Below are 19,272 nucleotides of genomic sequence, written 5' to 3'. Positions count from 1 at the left end.
GCCAACGCGCCCGGCCTGTGGCTCTGCTTTTTGATGCTTCCATGGCTTACAGAACTACTTTGATGGGCTTAGTTTTTCTTTTTCGTCTTGTTCTATCCTGGGGACTGTTCTATTTCCTTAATTGATAGCTTTGCCTAGCTCTGTTATGACCCACTATATATTGATGTTTATAACTTACTTCTTAATAGGCAATTACTTTACTAATAAAAATAGCACAGGTATAGTGGTTTCTTCTTCCAGAATAGTGAAGTAAATTTCTAACAGCCCTACCTTTCTGCAGATAACAACATAAACTAAGGACACAAAACAAAACAACGACCTGAAGGCTCTGGAGAGTTAGCCAAAGCAGGCATATTTAGGAGGAGTGTTGGAAGTTGGATGAAGGACTTGGTCCAGGGTGAGTTTCCCATTTGCATGTTTTTAGACTAAGGGCATACCACATCATGGTGTGAAATGAGACAGCTAAAACTTTGATGAAAAACCCACCATCTGTCTGGCCTAAAGAATCAGAGTTCAGAGCTCAGGGCACACACAGTCATGGGAAAGTGAGGAGGCAATGCCAGAAAGAAGAAAACCAGGAAATGGGGGCCCCCAAATCTGCTTATAAATACTGTCTAAGTCTCTGGCTGATCTGAGAGAAGCTGGCAGTTAAGGCTAAAATAATTTCAGCCTTAAAGTTTTACCCTGAGATCCGAGCTACCACCCACCACCATAGGTGAGAGAGAACCTATTTTTTACTCCAACAGAAACATCAACACTCTGGCCAGGTGTGGTGGCTCACGCCTGTAATCACAGCACTTTGGGAGGCCGAGGCGGGTAGATCATGAGGTCAGGAGATCGAGACCATCCTGGCCAACATGGTGAAACTCCCTCTCTACTAAAAATACAAAAAAATTAGCTGGGTGTGGTGGCATGCGCCTGTAATCCCAGCTAGTCGGTAGGCTGAGGCAGGAGAATCACTTGAACCTGGGAGGTGGAGATTTCAGTGAGCTGAGATCGTGCCACTGCACTCCAGCCTGGCAACAGAGCGAGACTCCATCTCAATAAATAAATAAATAAATAAATAAATAAATGAAAAGAAAGAAACATCAACACTCTTAAGAAGAATATAACAAACAGAGCCTGTATAACATGACATTCACAATGTCTAGGACACAATCCAAAAGTCTTCAACACACACATAAAGCAGGAAAATATGACTAATTATCAAGGGAAAAGATAATACAGAGGTCAACCCCAAGATGATTGTGCTGGTTATTGATTTTTTTTGTCTCTTAGCTCCAAATTCACACTTTTGGCCTTCTCTGTAAAAATGAATGGGGGTTTGGCAGGGAGCAGTGGCTCAAGCCTGTAATCCCAGCACTTTGGGAGGCCGAGGTGAGTGGATCACGAGGTCAGGAGTTCAAGGCCAGCCTGGCCAACATGATGAAACCCCATCTCTACTAAAGATACAAAAAATTAGCCAGGCATGGTGGTGTGCGCCTGTAATCCCAGCTACTCAGGAGGCTGAGGCAGGAGAATCGCTTAGCTGGGAGGCAGAGGTTGCAGTGAGCCGAGATCACATCATTGCACTCCAGCCTGGGCGGCAGGGCGAGACTCCATCTCAAAAAAAAAAAAAAAGAAAAAGAAAAAGAAATGAATGGGGGTCCTTTGAGTAGTTTTCCTTTGCCAGTAGGCACTGAAGCTTTATCAGAAGAGAGCACTGCAGAGACATTATAGGAGGAACGTCTTTTGTTTCCTGGTTCTGATGTGCTCCTGCATTTTGCAAGGCTTCTCTGGTGCCTGGCTCCTGCAGTGCATGGTGGCAAGCAGTGCCCAGAGCTCAGTAGTTTCCATGGCATTCCACTTCTTGGATGGTTTTGTAGCAAAAGGTGAGGCATCTTCTCATGAATAGTTTTCCCTGACACATTACAGGGCAGACTTCCAGCAAGTCCTGAGGGTGTGGCATCACAGTTTCTTTTCTGCCATTTGGTATATTAAACTTTTTTTGTTCAAATTACTGTGTGGTTTCTTTCTCCTAATTAGGCCCAGACTGGGCAGTATTGTCTTCTATTTAGAATTGTGTTTGGTTGATTTCTTGGTAGTGAAATGTTTAAGTTCCTTTCTCCTTTCCTTTCATGTACATTCTATAGCTATTTTTTTGTGGTTTCCATGGGGATGATATTTCACATTCTAAAGTTTTTTGTTTTTTGACGGAGTCTCACTCTGTCACCCAGGCTGGAGTGCAGTGGTACAATCTCGGCTCACTGCAACCTCCGCCTCCCGGGTTATAGCGATTCTCCTGTCTCAGCCTCCCGAATAGCAGGGACTACGGGTGCAGGCCACCACGCCCAGCTAATTTTTGTATTTTTAGTAGAAACGGGGTTTCACCATATTGGTCAGGCTGGCCTTGAACTCCTGACCTTGTGATCTGCCTGCCTCAGCCTCCCAAAGTGCTGGGATTACAGGCATGAGCCACTGTGCCCAGCAATGAGGTCTTGCAATGTTGCCCGAGATGGTCTTGAATTCCTGAGCTCAAGCAATCCTCTTGCCTCAGCCTCCCAAAGTGCTGGGATTAAAGGCGTGAGCCACTGTGCCTGGCAACTCTGCTCCTTTATAGCTCTATCCCCACCCCTTTTAGTTGTTGATGTCACAGAATTACATCTTTTTTTTTTTTTTTTACTTTTTTTTTTTTTCTGGAGACCCAGTCTCCCTCTGTCACCCAAGCTGGAGTGCAGTGGTGCAATCTCCGCACACTGCAGCCTCCACCTCCCAGGTTCAAGTGATTCTCCTCCCTCAGCCTCCTGAGTAGCTGGGATTATAGGCGCCCGCCACCACACCTGGCTAATTTTTTTGTTTGTTTGTTTGTTTGTTTTTTTGGAGACCTACTCTCACTCTGTTGCCCAGGCTAGAGTGCAGTGGCACAATCTCGGCTCACTGGAACCTCCGCCTCCCGATTCAAGCGAGTCTCGTGCCTTAGCCACCAGTCTCGTGAATAGCTGGGATTACAGGCGCATGCCACCACGCTCAGCTAATTTTTGTATTTTTAGTAGAGACGGTGTTTTGTCATGTTGGTCAGGCTGGTCTCAAACTCCTGACCTCAGGTGATCTGCCTGCCTCAGCCTCCCAAAATGCTGAGATTACAAGCGTGAGCCACTGCATCTGGCCTAATTTTTGTTTTTTTGTTGTTGTTGTTTTGTTTTTGAGACAGAGTCTCACTCTGTTGCCTAGGCTGCAGTGGCAGGATCTCGGCTCACTGCAACCTCCGGATCCTGGGTTCAAGTGATTCTCCTGCCTCAGCCTCCCAAGTAGCTGGGATTACAGGTGCTCGCCACCATGCCCAGCTAATTTTTTTGTACTTTTTTATTAGAGACAGGGTTTCACCATGTTGGCAAAGGCTGGTCTCGAACTCCTGACATCAAGTGATTCGCCCACCTTGGCCTCCCAAAGTGCTGGGATTACAGGCGTGAGCCACCATGCCCGGCCTAATTTTTGTATTTTTAGTAGAGACAGGGTTTCACCATGTTGCCCAGGCTGGTCTTGAACTCCTGGGCTCAAGTTATCCCCCCTCCTTGGCCTCCCAAAATGCTGGGATTACAGGCATGAGCCACCATTCCCGGCCAGAATTACATCTTTATACATTATATGCCCCACAACATAAATTAATAATTCTTTAAAATGCATTACTCTCTGAAATGATGTAGAAAACAAAATGTGGATTTACAAACTAAGGTTACAATAATACTATCTTTTAGACTAATAGTTGTTTTTTAAAAATGTGTTTGTCTTAACCTGAGAAAAACAAGACATGGGGAAAGGATTCCCTATTTAATAAATGGTGCTGGGAAAACTGGCTAGCCATATGTAGAAAGCTGAAACTGGATCCCTTCCTTACACCTTATACAAAAATCAATTCAAGATGGATTAAAGACTTAAATGTTAGACCTAAAACCATAAAAACCCTAGAAGAAAACCTAGGCATTACCATTCAGGACATAGGCATGGGCAAGGACTTCATGTCTAAAACACCAAAAGCAATGGCAACAAAAGCCAAAATTGACAAATGGGATCTAATTAAACTAAAGAGCTTCTGCACAGCAAAGGAAACTACCATCAGAGTGAACAGGCAACCTACAAAATGGGAGAAAATTTTCGCAACCTACTCATCTGACAAAGGGCTAATATCCAGAATCTACAATGAACTCCAACAAATTTACAAGAAAAAAACAAACAACCCCATCAAAAAGTGGGCAAAGGACATGAACAGACACTTCTCAAAAGAAGACATTTATGCAGCCAAAAAACACATGAAAAAATGCTCACCATCACTGGCCATCAGAGAAATGCAAATCAAAACCACAATGAGATACCATCTCACACCAGTTAGAATGGCAATCATTAAAAAGTCAGGAAACAACAGGTGCTGGAGAGGATGTGGAGAAATAGGAACACTTTTACACTGTTGGTTGGACTGTAAACTAGTTCAACCCTTGTGGAAGTCAGTGTGGCGATTCCTCAGGGATCTAGAACTAGAAATTCCATTCGACCCAGCCATCCCATTACTGGGTATATACCCAAAGGACTATAAATCATGCTGCTATAAAGACACATGCACACGTATGTTTATTGCGGCATTATTCACAATAGCAAAGACTTGGAACCAACCCAAATGTCCAACAATGATAGACTGGATTAAGAAAATGTGGCACATATACACCACGGAATACTATGCAGCCATAAAAAATGATGAGTTCATGTCCTTTGTAGGGACATGGATGAAATTGGAAATCATCATTCTCAGTAAACTATCGCAAGGACAAAAAACCAAACACTGCATATTCTCACTCATAGGTGGGAATTGAACAATGAGAACACATGGACACAGGAAGGGGAACATCACACTTCGGGGACTGTTGTGGGGTGGGGGGAGGGGGGAGGGATAGCACTGGGACATATACCTAATGCTAGATGACGAGTTAGTGGGTGCAGCGCACCAGCATGGCACGTGTATACATATGTAACTTACCTGCACATTGCGCACATGTACCATAAAACCTAAAGTATAATAATAATAATAATAAAAAATTAAAAAACAAACAGAAAAAAACAGTGCCTTGATTGTATCTCCAGCTACAATCATTGTAGCATTGTTTTTATTGTCATTTTTATTGGTGAAGGTGGAGCTTATCTTCTTAGACTCCATTAAGTAAAAGTAAGTGAAAGCTTCTTTTCCTTGCTATTTGGGTACTTGTTTGAATGTTTTCAAGGGAAACAGAAAATCTTAGGTATGAACCAAATTTTGGCATTTCACAATAATTCTTCTTAAAGGTTTAATAATTAAATAATGAAACACATGCACATGTAAAAAAAAAATGTGTTTGTCTTTTAAATCGTGTATTAAGGAAAAAGTAGTTACAAACCATTGTTACAATGCTATCTTTTATAATTGCCCATGTATTTTACTTTTTTTTTTTTGAGACAGAGTCTCACTCTGTTGCCCAGGCTCCAGTGCAGTGGCGCAATCTCGGCTCATTGCAACCTCCACCTCCCAGATTCAAGTGATTCTCCTGCCTCAGCCTCCCAAGTAGCTGCGATTACAGGTGCATGCCACCATGCCCAGCTAAATTTTGTATTTTTAGTAGAGGTGGGGTTTTGTCATGTTGGCCAGGCTGGTCTCGAACTCCTGACCTCAAGTGATTCACCCACCTTGGCCTCCCAAAGTGCTGGGATCACAGGCATGAGCCACTGTGCCTGTCCCCATGTATATACTTTTTTTTTTTTTTTTTTTTTTTAATTGAGACAGAGTCTCACTCTGTCGCCCAGGCTGGAGTGCAGTGGCGCAATCGCGCCTCACTGCAACCTCCGCCTCCCGGGTTCACGCCATTCTCCTGCCTCAGCCTCTCCGAGTAGCTGGGACTACAGGTGCCCGCCACCACGCCCGGCTAATTTTTTGTATTTTCAGTAGAGACAGGGTTTCACCGTGGTCTCGATCTCCTGACCTCGTGATCTGCCAGCCTCGGCCTTCCAAAGTGCTGGGATTACAAGCATGAGCCACCGCGCCCGGCCCCATGTATTTACTTTTATTGAGATCTTTGTTTCTTCATACAGCTTCAAGTGACTGTCTAGTGTTGTTTTATTTCACCCTGTAGGACTCCCTTGGACATTTCTGGCAGGGCAGGTCTAATGGTAATGAACTCTCTTAGCTTTGTTTTTTTTTTTTTTTCTGAGACGGAGTCTTGCTCTGTCGCCCAGGCTGTAGTGCAGTGGCGCGATCTTGGCTCACTGCAAGCTCCGCCTCCCGGGTTCATGCCATTCTCCTGCCTCAGCCTCCCGAGTAGCTGGGACTACAGGTGCCCACCACCACGCCCAGCTTATTTTTTTTGTATTTTTAGTAGAGACGGGGTTTCACCATGTTGGCCAGGATGGTCTCGATCTCCTGACCTCGTGATCCACCTGCCTTGGCCTCCCAAAGTGCTGGTATTACAGGTGTGAGCCACCGTGCCCAGCCTGAGCTTTGTTATTTGAGAATATTTTAATTTATCCCTCACTTTTCCAGCTTTGTTTTTTGAGAATATCTTAATTTTTCCCTCACTTTTGAAGCTTAGTTTTGCTGGATATAGAATTATTGGTTGAACTTTTTTTTTCCTTTGAATATATCTGGCAACTGCCTTCTGGCCTCTAAAGTTTCTGATGAGAAATCTGTTCATGATCTTACTGAAGTTCCCTTGTATGTCATGAGTCACTTCTCTCTTATTACTTTTGGCATCTTTCTTTGTCTTTGGACAGTTTGATTATAATATTTGTCATGTAGATCTCTTCAAGTTCATGTTACTTAGAGTTTTTGAGCTTCTTGGGTGTTCAAATTCATGTGTTTTAAATCAAATTTGGAAAGATTTCAGCTATTTTTTTTTAAATATTCTCTGTCCCTTTCGCTTTCTTTTCTCCTTCTGGGATTCCCACAATGTGTATATTGGTCTGCTTGATGGTGTCCCACAGGTTCCTTAGGCTCTGTTCAGTTTTCTTCAATCATTTTCCTTTCTGTTCCTCAGACCTGATAATTTGCTTTGTCTTTTATTCAAGTTCCCTAATTCTTTTTTCTGCCTGTTCAAACTGCCTTTTAGTTAAATTTTCACTTCAGTTATTGTAATTTTAGCTCCAGAACTTCTTTTTGGTTTCTTTTAAAATTTTCCATCCCTTCATTGATATTTCCATTTAGTTTATGCCTCATTTTCTTCACTTTGTCCATATCTTCCTTTAGTTCTTTGAGTATCTTAATGATAGTTGTTTTAAAGTCTTTGTCTAGTTTATCTGTCATCATGTCTTTTTCTGGGACAGCTCCTATTGATTTATGGTTTTCCTTTGGGCCCTTTCTTTTTTGTATATTTTCTGATTTTTCACTGAAAATTAGACATTTGAATCTAATAATGTGGTAACTCTGGAAATTAGATGCTCTCCCCTCCCTGAGAGTTTGCTGTTTTTAGATATTATTTTTGTTGATCACTTTTTTGTTTTATTTTATTTTTGAGATGGAGTCTTGCTCTGTCACCCAGACTGGAGTGCAGTGGTGTGATCTCGGCTCACTGCAACCTCCACCTCCCGGGTTCAAGCAATTCTCTGAGTCAGCCTCCCGAGTAGCTGGGATTACAGGCGCCCGCCACCACGCTAGGCTAATTTTTTTTGTATTTTTAGTACAGATGGGGTTTCACCATCTTGGCCAGGCTGATCTTGAACTCCTGACCTTGTGACCCATCTACCTCAGACTCCCAAAGTTCTGAGATTACAGGCGTGAGCCACCACGCCCAGCCTGCCTTTTTTTTTTTTTTTTTGGTAGAGACGGAGTTTCACTGTGTTAGCCAGGATGGTCTTGATCTCCTGACCTCGTGATCCGCCCGCCTCAGCCTCCCAGAGTGCTGGGATTACAGGCATAAGCCACTGCGCCCGGCCAACTTTTTAATTTTTTAATTATTGTAGGCTGTGTCTGTTCTGAGGATTGGCCTGAGATGTGAACTTAGGGTCTTCCTTCTCAGGTCTTTTCTGAGATTTTCTCTGTGCATGCATGGTCATTTTCTAATTTTTCCCCACATATGTAGTTGTTTTTGAATGTCCAAGTCTTTAATGACTGGAGTCCAAAAGGGGAAAAAGAGAAAAATGAAGTGTGGTAAGAGGAAAGGGTGCTGGCTTTAAAGGATTTAAGGGGGAGTGGGAAGGAAGTAAAAAAACAAGGGCACCCAACTCTTTTTCTGTAGTTATGTGACCAGAAGCAGCAATCAATTATGAGAGCATAGATAACCAATATTTGGAAAGTAAGGTCCTTTTTTGTCTACGCTGGCTCTGCAAACTGTGGCAAGCTGCTCCAGGAACACAGGCACAGCTGCCTGCAGCTGAGGTGTGAGGAATGGGTGGCTAAGGGCTGAAAAAATTTACTGTGCTAAGAGAGCTGAAATTGACTGAAAGTAGCTGCAATTTACAGTCCAAGCCCTGCCCTGGAATTTGCAAGCATTCAATAGACTCTAGAGTTTCAAAATAGTTCACACCAGACAGATTCTGCCAGTGCAATTATTGTGTAGGTGGCGAGACAGATTCCCAGTGCTTCCCACTCTGCCATTTTCCTAGAATCCTTAGATAATCTTTTTTTTTTTCTTTTCTTTCTTTTTGTTTCCTTTTTACAGGCAGCCCACCAGAACTCGAAGATTCTAGAATAGATTTGGAGTGACTGCCTAGATAATCTGTTGATTCCATTGTTTCTCCTTGGTGACATCCCTCTGGGGCCTACCTCTATGTCTTTTAGTTGGGACTGGCTGCTGAGGCCTCAGAACTGGGCCTGCTACATAGTTGATATCCTGGAATCTCCCTTTGCCACATTGTAGCAATGATCTTCACCCATCTCATGGGTAGAATCTCATTTCCTGGCCCTCATATTTTCCTCTTTCTTGGCTTAACTCTTTTTGGTGGAGAACACTGAAACAAATAAAAATATTTTACCCCAAAATATATTTATTTAACATATGTTGAGATGGCTGTCAGAGAGCCAGAAAATAGAAGTAGCTCTGCAAAGCTGTCTTTTGTTGGGGAGATTTGCATCTGTAGAGAATCTGTATCGATGCAGCCACCTCTTCCCTTGTCCAGATCCAGAGACGATTAACTGAGAGTTTGAAATCTTTAAAGGTCTGAAGGAAACATTTACGATCATTCCTCTTTGAGGGCTGCTACCTGTGAGGTTTCATTTGCAGAACAAGACCACTCTTGCTAGCCAGGCCTCCTCTTCTCTCCCTCCCATGACCTGTTTTGCCACTATAACCTGATTTACCACCATAGTCCGTTTTTGGCCATGCTCAAAGACACCATTCTTTCTGTAACTTGAAGATGGTATACAAGCTTCTGCACCACATTGGGGGTGGGGTAATCATTCTGTGGTTTTCCCCCGTGTGCACATTAATAAATTTGTATGCTTTTCCCCAATTAGTCTGCCTTTCGTGAGATGATTTTTCTTTTTCTTCTTTTTATATATTTTTTTCTTAAAAATTATGGCCAGGTGCGGTGGTTCACGCCTGTAATCCCAGCACTTTGGGAGGCTGAGGCAGGCGGATCACCTGAGGTCAGGAGTTCGAGATCAGCCTGGCCAACATGGTGAAACCCCGTCTCTACTAAAAATACAAAAATTACCCGGGCGTGGTGGCAGGCGCATGTAATCCCAGCTACTTGGGCTGAGGCAGGGGAATCGCTTGAACCCAGGAGGCAGAGGTTGCAGTGAGCTGAGATCGTGCCACTGTACTCCAGCCTGGAGTGAGACTCCATCTCAAACAAACAAACAAACAAACAAATGTATTATATATTTGCAAAAACAAGTGACCTGCTTTTTGGAATGAAAAACATCAGGGAAGAGTGCAAATGCAGTTCCCCACTGCCACAAATTGTTTACTTGAGTTTCCCACGTTTGGGGAAATTGCAGGAGTCAGCATATCCGGAGTGCAAATGAGAAGCCTCGCCCTGGAAAAATCCCCTTTGTGATCATGGTATCTCTCCTGCCAGGTAAGTATTGTGAGTTGGTTTTTCAGTGAAACTTCAGTGGGCAAAGGGGAAGTTTCCCATTGGCTCCTACACTTTTGGCAGTATGAACAGAATACCAAAGCTCCACTCTTCTGGAAGCCACAGTGAAGGGAACCCAGTACATGACAAGCCAGAAGAAGGCTAAGAATTTCTCGGTCAGGCTTGCAGCTTCTCTTTCTGTGGAATTCGGTCAGGCAGATGGTAAAAATCACTGTTTGTCCCTTTTTCCTCTGCAAAGTCTAATGGGAGAAAAGAATTTGTGTGACTAAATCTTGAGTATAGCCACTCTGGTGTACTTTTTGGTATGAATATTCATATTGTTTGATCTCTTTCCTCCAAGAAATAGTTTTTTCCTATGTCTTTGTCTTTCTGTGTTGCTGTGTCATAAAGAGAGGTACCACAGAAGCCCATTATTGAAGCTGACCCTGCAGACTGGTCAGTTTTGTGGTTCTGATCAGACTGGCACATAAATTTTGCTGTGGGTCCCCAAAATATAAGCCCAGTGAAGTTCCCCTCTCATCTTGTTCTGTGTCCTTGAGAGCTTGATGTGTGACCGAGTGGGAGCACTTTCTCTTAGTTTCTGCCATCTGAGGGGCTGTGACTTTCAGGCCATGTCAGGTTGCCAGTCTGAAAATGGCTGGGAACCCAAGACATGTAAGATTTTAAGCAACATACTTTTTGTTCTGAATGTGTCAAGCTGTCAGTAGAGTTTGTCTTAATAATAAGTTCCATCCTTAAGGGAATTTTTTGTTGTTGTTGTTGTTGAAACAGAGTTGCCCAGGCTGGAGTGTGATGGCTTGATCTTGGCTCACTACAACCTCTGCCTCCTGGGTAGACGTTCTCCCACCTCAGCCTCCCAAGTAGCTGGGACTACAGGTGCAAGCGAACACACCTGGCTAATTTTTGTATTTTTACTAGAGATGGGGTTTCACCATTTTGGCCAGGCTGGTCTTGAATTCCTGGCCTCAAGTGATCCACCCACCTCGGCCTCCCAAAGTGCTGGGATTACAGGCATGAGCCACCACGGCTGGCACATAAGGGATTTTTTTGTTTGTTTCAACCCCTGTTGCCAAATTAATCCAGAGAAGATCCAATCCCAGGAGGGCCTACTGAGTGTCACAGATTAATGAGTCTGTGACTGCCAGCCCCCCACCCCCCACAAATTTGTGGGTTACTGAAGGAACCGTATGCAGAAACACCATTCTTAACTGTCTGTGGCAACAAGAGTCTTTGTTATCTCAGCCCACTCCTGGGAGTGAACTTTTGGGTGGAGATCTTTGGGACTGCCTTTTATACTGCTCTCTAGGAAACACCTCTTTTTCTAAACCTGGAAAATTACATCATGGGCTTTCCATGAAGAGACTATTGAATTGAGTCACTATTGTAATAAATGCAACATTGGCAATTCTAATCAGTGGCCAAAAAATGGATCCCTGAAATCAGAAAGACCCCTCAATTAAAAAAAAAAAGATTATAGAGATTTCTCATTCTAAATAATTGCCTTATTTGTATTTATGAGAGTAAATTAAAAGAAAGACACATAATCATGTCATGGCTAGTCTTAGAAATTCTCTTGGCTGGGCTCGGTGGCTCACGCCTGTAATCCCACACTTTGGGAGGCCAAGGTGGGCGGATCACCTGAGGTCAGGAGTTTGAGACCAGCCTGGCCAACATGGTGAAACCCCATCTCTACTAAAAATACAAAAATTAGCTGGGCGTGGTGGCGCATGCCTGTAGTCCCAACTACTAGAGAGGCTGAGGCAGGAGAATTGCTTGAACCTAGGAGGTGGAGGTTGCAGTGAGCCAAGTTTGCACCACTTACTCCAGCCTGGGCAACAGAGCAAGACTCTGTTTCAAAAAAAAAGAAAAGTAAAGAAAAGAAATTATCTTGAAAAAAATTAAAGAACAAAAATTGACCTAAAATAGACTATTGCTCAGCATGCCACTTAGCAGAGGGTCCAGGCCTGCTCTCTCTTCCTTCCTCTCTACCTCTGGCTGCCAGCAGGACCTGTCCCTTGCTGACACTGAGACCCCATGTCATCGCTCACCCCAAGGATGATGACCCCCAAAAAGGGAGGTGATGGAATTAAACCACTCCCAATTATTGGAAGATTTGGAATCTCACTGAAAATTAGTGTTGCTGGATTGCCAAATGTTTGGAAACCTGCCATCTTCACTGTATTAACCAGTAGTCAGACTTCAGCAGTAAACTTCCTATTCTAAACTATTGATTCTAACGAGAGGAGAGTACCTGTGCCAGATGAAAGGTTTGACTTTCTTTGTCAGGACCACAAACTAGCATGCAAAATTCCTGCCTTTCTAGATGTAGTGAATATTGCTGGCTTTGCGAGAGGAGTTGATTTCGGCCGTGGAAATGCTTTTTTATCTCAAATCAGTGCCTAAGATGGAATCTTCCCTCTAACACTTGCTTCCAAAGATGATGGTATCATGCATGTTAAAGAAAGTATGGATCCTGTTTGAGATATAGAAGTAATACATGAGGCCGGGCATGGTGGCTCACGCCTGTAATCCCAGCACTTTGGGAGGCTGAGGCAGGTGGGTTACCTGAGGTCAGGAGTTTGAGACCAGCCTGGCCAACATGATGAAACTCCGTTTCTACTAAAAACACAAAAATTAGTCTTACGTGGTGGCAGGTGCCTTTAATCCCAGCTACTTGGGAGGCTGAGTTGGGAGAATCACTTGAACCTGGGAGGTGGAGGTTGCAGTGAGCCGAGATCATGCCGCTGCACTCCAGCCTGGGCAACAGAATGAGACTCTGTCTCAAAAAAAAAAAAAAAAAAAAAAAAAACTAATACACGAAGGGCTTAAATATGAGGAAATAATTGGATAATTGGGCCCATTAAAGATAAACTAGAAAAGGTGGCCTTTTTCTAGTTTAGTGAAAACTAGTGAAGGAGATAAAAAACTAAAACCTGAAGCCAGGCGCGGTGGCTCACAGTTGTAATCCCGGCACTGTGAGCAGCGGAGGCGGGCGGATTGCTTGAGTCCAAGAGTTTGAGACCAGCCTAGGCAACATAGCGAAACTCTGTCTCTACCGAAAAAAGAAATACAAAAAATTAGCCAGGTGTGGGGGCACACACTTGTAATCCCAGCTACTTGGGGAGCTGAGATGGGAGAATCACCTGAGCCTGGGAACTCGAGGCTCCAGTGAGTCGAGATTGCACCATTGCACTCCAGCCTGGGCAATCAGAATGAGACCCTGTCTTCAAAGAAACAAAAACCCCTATATTAGTCAGGGTTCTCTTAGAGGGACAGAACTAATAGTATATATATATATGGTAGTTTATTAAGTATTAACTTACACAATCACAGGGTCCCACAATAGGTTGTCTGCAAGCTGAGGAGCAAGGAAAACCAGTCTGAGTCCCTAAACTGAAGAACTTGGAGTCTGATGTTTGAGGGCAGGAAGCATCCAGCACGGGAGAAAGATGTAGGGTGGGCCAGGTGTGGTGGTTCATGCCTGTAATCCCAGCACTTTGGGAGGCTGAGGCGGGTGGATCACTTGAGGTCAGGAGTTCGAGACCAGTCTGGCCAACATAGTGAAACAATGTTTCTACCAAAAATACAAAAATTAGCTAGGTGTGGTGGCACATGCCTGTAATCCCAGCTACTCGGGAGGCTGAGGCAGGAGAATCACCTGAACCCAGGAGATAAAGATTGTGAGCCGAGGTCGCACCACTGTATTCCAGCCTGAGCAAGAGTGAGACTCCATCTCAAAAAAAAAAAAAAAAAAAAAAAGGAAAAGAAAGATGTAGGGTGGTAGGCTAGGCCCGTCTTTCCTCTTCATGTTTTTCTGCCTGCTTTATATTCTCTGGGGGCTGATTAGATGGTGCCCACCCGATTAAGGGTGGATCTGCCTTCCCCAGCCCACTGACTCAAATGTTAATCTCTTTTGGCAATGCCCCACACAGACACACCCAGGATTAATACTTTGTATCCCTCAATCCAATCAAGCTGCCACTCAGTATTAACCATCAGGAGTCCCAAACATGATACAATTTGCAGTTAAATCCTGGGTTATAGATCAAAGGAAAAATCATTGTTTCTATCGTGATTGGGACAAAGAGATTGTATTTTTAAATATTTATTTTTTACTTCTAAACCAGTGGTGTACTTGATTAATCTTTATGAAAAAGTCTGCATTAGAAAGAAAAATGAATGTTTGATAAAAATAAAGAGTTGGTGGACAAGTGTGACTCCGGTGTATTGGTCATTACTTTGAGTGGGGCCTTGGAACACATGTTGCAAGAACTGAGTACTGAGAGAGACAGTATCTGAAAGTGAACATGACACAGAGTACTTTGCTAAAGTTCATTAAGGCTGGTTTTGCAGTACTCCTACTAGAACACTTTTTCACTGCAGGCCCAGATGAAGTACATACGTAGACCATCTGCAAAGAGACGGAGGCTCCTCAGGCCGTGGAACAGATTCAAACAGATTTTGAAAAGGAATTCAGTATGGCTGACGTAATGAAATATGAAAATTTTAAAGAGGAAGTTTCTGAAAATGCAGTGAGTCCTGCTGCAAAGTACAGACAACAAAGCAGAAATTATACTGTGGAAAGTGGAGATGTTGTTTTCTTCAAATTTAGTACACCTCAACAACCAAAGAAGAAATAAATTTTAGTTATTGCTTAGACGAATGTACAACTTCCAAAAGGCCTATGACTTTTTAAAATTAAAATTTCTGGCTGGGCATGGTGGCTCACGCCTGTAACCCCAGCACTTTGGGAGGCCGAGGCGGGTGGATCACGAGGTCAGGAGATTGAGACCATCCTGGCCAACATGGTGAAGCCCCGTCTCTAATAAAAATACAAAAATTAGCTGGGCGTGGTGGCATGTGCCTGTAATCCCAGCTACTCGGGAGGCTGAGGCAGGAGAATCTCTTGAACCTGGGAGGCAGAGGTTGAAGTGTGCCGAGATCACACCACTGCACTCCAGCCTGGCGACAGAGCGAGACTCCATCCAAAAAAAAAAAAGAGAAAAAAATTCTGAAAACTGAAGGGACAAATAACGGGGAGATGGGAATCTTCTACAAACAAGTTATTTTAATTTTTAATTTTTGAAACAGGGTCTCACTTTGTCACCCAGATTGGAGTGAAATGGCATGATTATAGGTCACTGTAGCCTAGGACCACTCCCAGACTTAGGTGACCCTCCTCCCACCTCAGCCTCCCAAGTAGCTGAGAATACAGGTGAGTGTCACTATGCCTGGCTAATTTTTTAAAAAATGTTTTGTAGAGAAGGCCTTGCTATGTTGTCCTGGCCTCAAATGATCCTCCCGCTTTGGCCTCCTAAAGTGCTGGGATTACAGGTATGAGCCACCATGTCCAGCTTTGAAACCCCTCTTTATTTGTTTGTTTGAGATGGAGTCTCGCTCTGTTGCCCAGGCTGGGGCGCAGTGGTGTGATCTTGACTCACTGAAACCTCTGCCTCCAGAGTAGCTGGGATTACAGGTGCGTGCCACCACACCCAGCTAATTTTTGTATTTTTAGTAGAGATGGGGATTTGCCATGTTGGCCAGGCTGGTCTCAAACTTCTGGCCTCAAGTGATCCGCTCACCTCGGCTTCCCAAAGTGCTGGGATTACAGGTGTGAGCCACCACATCCAGCCCTGAAATCCCTTTTGAAAATAATGTGTTTGGGCCAGGCGCGGTGGCTCACACCTGTAATCCCAGCACTTTGGGAGGCCGAGGTGGGCAAATCACGAGATCAGGAGTTTGAGATCAGCCTGGCCAACATAGTGAAACCCTGTCTCTACTAAAAATAAAAAATATTAGCCACGCATAGTGGTGGGTGCCTGTAATCCCAGCTACTCGGGAGGCTGAGGCAGGAGAATCACTTGAACCCAGGAGGGGGAGGTTGCAGTGAGTTGAGATTGTGCCACCGCGCTCCAGCCCAGGCAACAGAGTGAGACCCCCGTCACAAAAACAAAAACAAATAAAAAAGAGAAAATTATGTGCTTGGTATCTCTGTTCTCTTACTTTCTTAAGAATTGCTCTCCCATTTACTTCTACGTCTCCCTGCTTCTCTTTCCCCTTCATTAACACAAGAAAGGATCTAGAGGGGACTTTTCTTTTCTTTTATTTATTTTTTGAGACAGAGTCTGACTCTGTCACCCAGGCTGGAGTGCAGCGGTGTAATTATGGCTCACTGCAGTCTTGACCTTTGGGCTCAAGTGATCCTCCCATCTGAGCCTCCCAAGTAGACGGAACTACAGGTACGTGATATGCCACTACCCTCAGCAACTTTTTGTATTTTTGTAGAGATGGGGTTTTGCCATGTTGCCCAGGCTGGTCTCAAACTCCTGGGCTCTAGTGATCTGCCTGCCTCAGCCTTCCGAAGTATTGGGATTATAGGTGTGGGCCACTGCATTTGGCTTAGAGGGAACTTATAGTGACTCAGACCCTTTAAGGAACACAGAAAAAGGCATCACTAACCCCGTTTTTTGGGTCTTCTCTCTTCCTATGGAATCTGAAGAATGGTGGACATATTCTTCTCAGGTTTAAAGCTTTGTATTGAGTTACTTGATGTCTTTGACTTTTTTTTTTTTTTTTTTTTTGAGATGGAGTTTCGCTCTTGTTGCCCAGGCTGGAGTGCAATGGCGTGATCTCGGCTCACAGCAACCTCCGCCTCCCGGGTTCAAGCCATTCTCCTGCCTCAGCCTCTGGAGTAGATGGGATTACAGGCATGCACCACCATGCCCGGCTAATTTTGTATTTTTAGTAGAGACGGGGTTTCTCCATGTTGGTCAGGCTGGTCTCGAACTCCGGACTTCAGGTGATCCACCCGCCTCAGCCTCCCAAAGTGCTGGGATTACAGGCGTGAGCCACTGTGCCTGGCCTGTCTTTGACTTTTGGAGGTACCAGGGGTTACTCTGTACTATGAGATAACTTGACCTTTGTGTTTGTGATGACTGGCAAGTCACTGGTAAGAGCTGCAGTTTTGGAGGTGGTTGACTTCAGTTGTGATAAATAATTGTTACTGCAGGAGACTACAGGTTAGTACACTTGGAGGCTATGAGAGCATTCACCATCAAGAGATAAAACTTCCAGGGGGAGGCCGGATGCAGTGGCTCATGCCTGTAATCCCAGAACTTTGGGAGGCCAAGGCAGGTGGATCACGAGGTCAGGAGTTCGAGACCAGCCTGGCCAACATAGTGAAACTTCGTCTCTACTAAAAATACAAAAATTAGCCGGACATGGTGGTGCACACCTGTAGTCCCAGCTACTCAGGAGGCTGAGGCAGGAGAATCACTTGAACCTGGGAAGTGGAGGTTGCAGTGAGCTGAGATCACGCCACTGCACTCCAGCTTGGGTGACAGAGCGAGACTTCGTCTCAAAAACAAACAAAAAGAACAACAACAAAAAACTTCCATGGGGGATGGGCTGATCACAGAGTGGGTTGGTTGGTGTTGGTTACCCACCAGCTTTGGAGGAATGTCCTTGCAGCAAGGTACACTGTGGAAACATGGTGCTAGTCTCATGGTATTTCCCTCTTTTGGGGGGACCAAGGATTCAATGTAAAATTATAATTCTTGGTCTTTAGGCCTGGCGTAGTGGCTCAAGCCTGTAATCCTGGCACTTGGAGAGGCTGAGGCAGGTGGATCACCTGAGGTCAGGAGTTCAAGACCAGTGTGGCTAACATGGTAAAACCCCATCTCTACTAAAAATACAAAAAATTAGCTGGGCATTGTGGCGCATGCCTGTAACCCTAGCTACTCACCCAGGAGGCTGAGGCACAAGAATCACTTGAACCTGGGAGGTAGAGGTTGCAGTAAGCTGAGATCATGCCACTGTACTCCAGCCTGGGCAACAGAGCAAGACCTTGTCTAAAAAAAAAAAATTAAAAAAAAAAAAAATATATATATAATATTTAAAGAGCTGGGTGCTCTGTTTTCCAGCTGTGCCTGCTTTCACATATTTAAATTATTAGGCCCCCCAAACTGCAAATGCTTTGTTGGCCCTGTTCATTAATGGGCCCTGCCCTGAGTTCAGCGATGCAGTGAGAAAACAGAGACTAAATTAAAAACTGTCTAGCTAGGTTAGTCTCCAAAATACAACTTTCTGGGATTTAGCTGGTTATTTTAATAAGATTTCTAAATTCCCTCTAGGCTCATCTATATGTTTCCTTGTAAAATCCTATGGTAAATTCTTATGATTTTGTGTTTCCTTGGCACCCTTTTTTCTCTTTTCTTTTTTTTTTTTGAGACAGAGTCTCGCTCTGTCACCCAGGCTGGAGTGCAGTGGCGCAGTCTTGGCTCATTGAACTTGTGCCTCCTGGGTTCAAGCGATTCTCCTGCCTCAACCTCCCAAGTAGCTGGAATTACAGGCGCCCACCACCACACCCAGCTAATTTTTGTATTTTTAGTAGAGATGGGGTTTCACCATGTTGGCCAGGCTGGCCTTGAACTCGCAACCTCACATAATCCTCCCACTTCAGCCTCCCAAAGTGCTGGGATTACAGGCATGAGCCACCAAGTCCAGTGCTTTTTTTTTTTTTTTTTTAAACTCCTGGCAAGCTATGAATGGCATTCATTTTTAATCTTTCTCTAACACACCCAAACTCCTTTTTCAAAAAGCTTAAATTTTCTTTCTGTGCTTTGAGATACAAACTTGCCACTTTGTTTTCTCTGAAACTCAGGGCTTCAGCCATGTGAAACAAATTACAGAAGGATCAGGATTGAAAAAAATACACTTTAACCTTTTCCATTTACAAAGGCAGAGTTTTAATCCAACTGTCCTTTTAAACTAGTGAGTTTTACCAGTCTCATGGCTAAAATTTTAAAAAATAAAGATATAAAGTCTTTATTTGTGTTTGTTTGTATGTTTGTTATATGTGTACATGTCTATGTTTACATATTGTCTATATGGTATCAAACTAGATTATAAATAAATGAAAACTCATAAATTAAGTAAATAAGCCCAAATGCATTTCAAGTTCAAGTGACTTTAATAATCTTTGGTAAATAAAACCAGTTCAAAAATTGGTAAAAATCAAACAGAAACATCTTCAAAATTTAATTTAGACATTGTTTTGCCTGGGTCTATCAGTCTACCAGGTTTATGTTATCTCTGCTAGATATTTTAAGGTCATAAAATTATTGCTTCTGATATTTTTTGTTACTTCCTTGTTTTGTCTGTGAGCTTATGTCTTTGAATTTGAGCCTTTAGATTTCCAGGTCTAGACAAGTGGCCTTGGTGAGGCCCGAGGACAGCACCCAGCTC

The 19,272-nt window shown here is 43.8% G+C and overlaps 1 non-coding gene and 1 pseudogene across 1 annotated transcript; one reads left to right on the top strand and one right to left on the bottom strand.

Moving 5' to 3' along the window:
• Positions 1–9,852: 9,852 nt before the first annotated feature.
• On the bottom strand, positions 9,853–10,016 carry LOC112136021 (U1 spliceosomal RNA). The gene has a single exon (XR_002917230.1). It is a non-coding gene; the product is annotated as a U1 spliceosomal RNA (small nuclear RNA).
• Positions 10,017–12,033: 2,017 nt separating this feature from the next.
• On the top strand, positions 12,034–14,666 carry LOC100445614 (obg-like ATPase 1; annotated as a pseudogene).
• The last annotated feature ends 4,606 nt before the right edge of the window (positions 14,667–19,272 follow it).

This window comes from Pongo abelii, chromosome 10 (genome assembly GCF_028885655.2).
Source record: "Pongo abelii isolate AG06213 chromosome 10, NHGRI_mPonAbe1-v2.0_pri, whole genome shotgun sequence".
Classification (NCBI taxonomy): Eukaryota; Metazoa; Chordata; class Mammalia; order Primates; family Hominidae; genus Pongo; species Pongo abelii.
The sequence above is the reverse complement of the archived record's forward strand: the minus strand, read 5'-3'. Positions and strand labels throughout refer to the sequence as shown.